Source organism: Triticum urartu, chromosome 2A (genome assembly GCF_056163025.1).
Source record: "Triticum urartu cultivar PI428250 chromosome 2A, HENAU_Tu73, whole genome shotgun sequence".
Classification (NCBI taxonomy): Eukaryota; Viridiplantae; Streptophyta; class Magnoliopsida; order Poales; family Poaceae; genus Triticum; species Triticum urartu.
Genome location: NC_141874.1, coordinates 21,400,995 through 21,406,397, shown reverse-complemented (window position 1 = coordinate 21,406,397; position 5,403 = coordinate 21,400,995).

Below are 5,403 nucleotides of genomic sequence, written 5' to 3'. Positions count from 1 at the left end.
GACCGCTTGTGCTAGATACATGGCACCCCCGAAAAGCCAGCCAATCACACCAACAGGGATTGTTGGGTGTTCAAGCAGGCAGGCAAGTTAAGAGCCGAAAACAAAGACAAGGGGCTGCATAGCGACGACGAGGAGGAGCCCAGGCCGCCGAACAACAGTGGACAGAAGGGATTTCCCCCACAAGTGCGGACGGTGAACATGATATACGCAACCCACATCCCCAAGAGGGAGCGGAAGCGTGCGTTACGGGACGTATATGCGATGGAGACGGTCGCCCCAAAGTTCAACCCATGGTCCTCCTGCCTGATCACCTTTGATCGAAGGGACCTCCCCACTAGCATCCGCCACGGCGGCTTCGCCGCATTGGTTCTAGACCCAATCATTGACGGATTTAATCTCACAAGAGTCCTCATGGACGGCGGCAGCAGCCTGAACCTGCTTTACCAGGATACAGTGCGAAAGATGGGCATAGATCCCTCGAGGATCAAGCCCACCAAAACGACCTTTAAAGGCGTCATACCAGGTGTAGAAGCCAACTGTACAGGCTCAGTTACACTGGAAGTGGTCTTCGGATCTCCAGATAACTTCCAAAGCGAGGAGTTAATCTTCGACATAGTCCCGTTCCGTAGTGGCTATCACGCACTGCTCGGACGAACCTCATTCGCAAAATTCAACGCGGTACCGCACTATGCATACCTCAAGCTCAAGATGCCAGGCCCTAGAGGAGTAATCACGGTCAACGGGAACACTGAACGCTCCCTCCGAACGGAGGAGCACACGGCAGCGCTCGCAACAGAAGTACAAAGCAGCCTCTCTAGGCAGTTCTCCAGTTCGGCCTTCAAAAAGCCGGACACTGTCAAGCGCGCCCGGAGTACCCTACAACAAGACCGCTTGGCACGTTCCGAGCTAGCGTAGCAATGCGACCCCAACCCTAGCCCTCGCGATATAGCGAAACCAATGCTTCGCGTACATAACTACGCTCTTGAAATACCATGGGCACAGGGGAAGGGGCACTATCACGGGACGCCCGAAATACGGCTTAAACCGCACTAGGGGCTGCCGGATTCCTTCTTTTTTTCTCTTACTCTCAGGACTCCATACTTCGGACGACCCGTTCGGCAATTCAACTGCCGCACAAACGATGCAAAATCCAGGGAAGCAGACAAGCCACGCCGCATTATGGAACTCCCAGGTGGTCTCTATTGCGAGCAGTATACCTGTTTTTTAATACAATTCCGCGGCCTGCCCCTGGCCAGGACATGTTAAATAGTCCAATTTATTTTGCTTATCACACTATTTGTATCGTTCCGCTTTCATAGCAGCCTTTCTATAAACAATGCATAGCTTTTTGTCTATTTTTTGCATTACCCTCTTTTTATATATATGTTTATTAATAACATGCTGCATCCGTACACCATGGTACGGCAAAATACGCCAGCGGCTTCAGTACCCATCAATATGGCGTGAGAAGTCCGACCACTTTCACAAGTGCGGCACCCCGAACTTATAGCACTATATGCATCGGCTCCGAATCATGATTTGGGTCAATAGTTGGGTTTGCCCGGCTCCTATGTTTTGGTGCCTTACGTTCCGCTATATCGGCTAAGGTAGCACTAGGAGAACCACTGCGATTGTGCCCCAGTTGAGCTGAGACGAGCACCTCAGTGGAGAAAGCTAAAACTGACTGTCATGATGAGGCGAGAGACCGGTCACTGTTCGAGAGGTTTTTCGAGTCCTTAAAGGCTTATGCCGCTTCGAGCGAGGAACCGGCTTTGTCCGGCCAAGGCGTGGGTAGCGCCCCGAACTCGGTCTTCCGAATACTAGGGGCTTCGCTAAAATTTAAAATTATAGAGTTCTATGGCTAAGTGAGAGTGTTCGAGCATTATAGTCCGATTGCCTTGTTCGTTGTGCTGACCGCCTCCCTCGACGGACCCAATCATGGGAAAAAGAGCGCTCAGGTTTATCCCGAACACCCCACCACTAGTGGCATGGGGGCAGAAGCCGACGACTAGCCATCTCTCAATTTTTTTATAAACGGCCGCATAGAATGTAATATTTTAAATTCAAGCATTGCTTAGCGCATATGAACAAGTTTTCAGCGCACAGGATAACACGAGCGAGTTCATTCAAAAATTACATCCTTGGTACATTCATCCGCCACAAGGCGGGCACCAGCAAGAACATCCTTGTAATAGTTCTCGGGCTTGCGATGCTCCTTCCCCGGCGGCGGCCCATCCTTCACAAGCTTCTCACCGTCCAGCTTACCCCAGTGCACCTTTGCACGGGCAAGGGCCCTACGGGCACCTTCGATGCAGACGGAGCGCTTGATGACCTCGAGCCTTGGACAAGCCTCCACCAGCCGCCGCACCAGTCTGAAGTAGCTCCCAGGCAGGGCCTCTCTAGGCCACAACCGAACTATGAAGCCCTTCAGGGCCTGTTCGGCCGCCTTGTGGAGCTCGACCAGCTGCTTCAGCTGGTCGCTCAAGGGCACAGGGGGTCCGGCCTCAGCATACTGAGACCAGAACACCTTCTCCATCGAGCTGCCTTCCTCGGCTCGGTAGAATGCGGCGGCATCGGATACGCTGCGGGGAAAATCTACGAATGCCCCTGGAGAGCTCCGGATTCGGGTAAGTAACAAGTAGTTTACTTTTATATGTCTGCTTTGCATATAGAATGCCTTACCCGCCGCTATCTTTTTCACCGCATCCAATTCCTGAAGGGCCTTCTGGGCTTCGGCCTTGGCAGATTTGGCAGTTTTAAGGGCCGCAGCAAGCTCGGATGCTCGCGTCTTCGATTCGAGCTCCAAACTCTCATGTTTTTGCATGAGAACCTGAAGCTCTTGCCGCACCTCGCCGACCTGCGCCTCAAATTTCTCCCGCTCGGCGCGCTCTGTGGCCGCTTTCTTCTCGGCCTCGGACAGCGCCTTCTTGAGGGTCGCCACCTCTGTTGTGGCCCCTACAATAAGCAGTATACTCCTGTCATTTTTTGCAATTGCGCCTTCCTATAGGCATTTTTTCTATAAGGTATCTCTTACCTTCTTTCTCCTCGAGCTGCCGTTTGGCAAGGCCGAGCTCTTGCTCGGTCCGCTCGAGGCCCTGCTTCAGGGCACCCACCTCCGCAGTCAGTGCGACGGTGGCCAGCAGTGAAGCCTGGATACGTATATTGACTCCTTTTTAGTTAGACTCCTGCGATATTTAATAGATACTCTATTTGGCTTTTCTTTCCGAACGCCAAACAGAGCATCAGGGGCTACTGTCTATACGGTAATATTTTTACATATTTGTACTTACCTCGAAGCCTGTTAGAAGGCTAGCACAAGCTTCATTCAGTCCGCTTTTGGCGGACCGAACCTTCTGGACCACCGTACTCATGATGGCACGGTGCTCCTCGTCGATGGAGGTGCCCTAAAGCTCCTCCAGCAGATTGTCCGGCACTTCCGGTTGGACGGAGGACGCCGACTCAGTAGGCTTGCTCCTCTTGGCAGGAGTTCGCCTACCGCGGTCCGGAACCGTTGATGATTCTGGCGCAGTGTCCGGCTTAAAGCCGGACTTGGAGCCCAGGGGGGTCTTGTCCCCTTCACTCCTGGAGTCTGGGAGGTCGCCTCGCGGTTCCTCCTGGACCACCTCCTCTCGCCCCGGAGCTTGTCACGACGCCACTTCGGCGTCATCCGCAGCACAGGGGGAAGCAGCGGGCGGAACTGAATTCACGTCCTTGGGCCGCTCGACGACTCGTCGAGCCCGTCCTTGGGCGGACTGCATGATTATATCCGACGTTAGGGAAAGTTGTGCAACAAAAGGAATATCACGAGTTACTCTAGTATCCGAACACTTATGATCTCGCCGGACGCTTGGCCCTGTCCGGCCACTCCTCTTCGTCCTCGTCGGCATCGGGGACATAGTCCGGCGGAGGGGTTTCCCTCTTCTTGGACCCCTCGGCTTCCCCTACTGGGGCGGCCTTCCTCTTCTCTCCTCCCCCCACTGGAGGGGGAGAGGTTTCTTCTTCCTCCTCCTCATTTTCACGGGAGGAGTGTGTCTCAGACTCGTCGGACGACGAGTCTGACACCACCATATGCCGGGAACTCTTTCGAGTCCCCGTGGCCTTCTTCTTCTTGGCCTTCTTCTCCGGCACCACATAAGGTGCCGGAACCAGCAGCTTCTCTAGGAGAGCAGGGGCTGGGTCTTCGGGCAAGGGAGCCGGACAGTTAATCTGTCCGGACTTCTCCCGCCAATCCTGTCAAAGGTGTGGGAGTTTAGATCCCGCATAGAGTCAAACTATGAAAAAACTTAACATCCTGTAAAGGATGGAAATATCTTACCTCGCCAGCAGGACGCTGCGAGCTGAATCCGCGGTCTTCGGAGGCGGATGTGGGAGCCTCGGCGCCTTTGGTTAGCCCCCTCCAGACATCTTCGTACGTCGTGTCGAAGAGCCTGCTCAGAGTGCGGTGCTGCACCGGGTTAAACTCCCACAAATTGAAGTCCCGTTCTTGACACGGAAGGATCCGGCGGACGAGCATGACCTGGATTACGTTGACAAGCTTGAGCTGCTTGTTCACCAGGGACTGGATGCATTTTTGTAGTCCGGTCAACACTTCTTCGTCGCCCCACGACAAGCTCGTCTCCTTCCAGGACGTGAGCCGCGTAGGGGGTCCGGATCGGAATTCAGGGGCTGCGATCCACTTCGGATCGCGTGGCTCGGTGATGTAAAACCACCCTGACTGCCACCCCTTCAAGGTCTCCACAAAGGAGCCCTCGAGCCATAGGACGTTGGCAATTTTGCCCGCCATGGCACCTCCGCACTCCGCCTGGTTGCCGCGCACCACCTTTGGCTTGACGTTGAAGGTCTTGAGCCAGAGGCCGAAATGGGGGCGAATGCAGAGGAAAGCCTCGCACACGACGATAAACGCCGAGATATTGAGGATGAAGTTCGGGGCCAGATCGTGGAAATCTAGGCCATAGTAGAACATGAGCCCGCGGACAAATGGGTGGAGAGGAAAACCCAGTCCGCAGAGGAAGTGGGGAAGAAATACTACCCTCTCATGGGGCCTTGGGGTGGGGAGAAGCTGCCCCTCCTCAGGAAGCCCGTGCGCGATGTCTTTGGACAAGTATCCGGCCTTCCTTAACCTTTTGACATGGCCCTCCGTGACGGAGGAGACCATCCACTTGCCTCCTGCTCCGGACATTGTTGGAGAGGGTTGAGGTAGGAAGTGCGGGCTTGGGCGCTGGAGCTCGGGTGCGGTCTTGGGCGCTGGAGCTCGGGTGCGCAGAAGGAGGAAGAAGGCGTAGGTAAAAAGGTGGATCCTTATCCCATTATATGGGCGGATGCGACTATGCGTCCCCACCAGCCTAGTAAAACTCGCTTGCCTCCCAAGCGCCGTGATAAGTGGCACGGTTGGGTTACCCACGT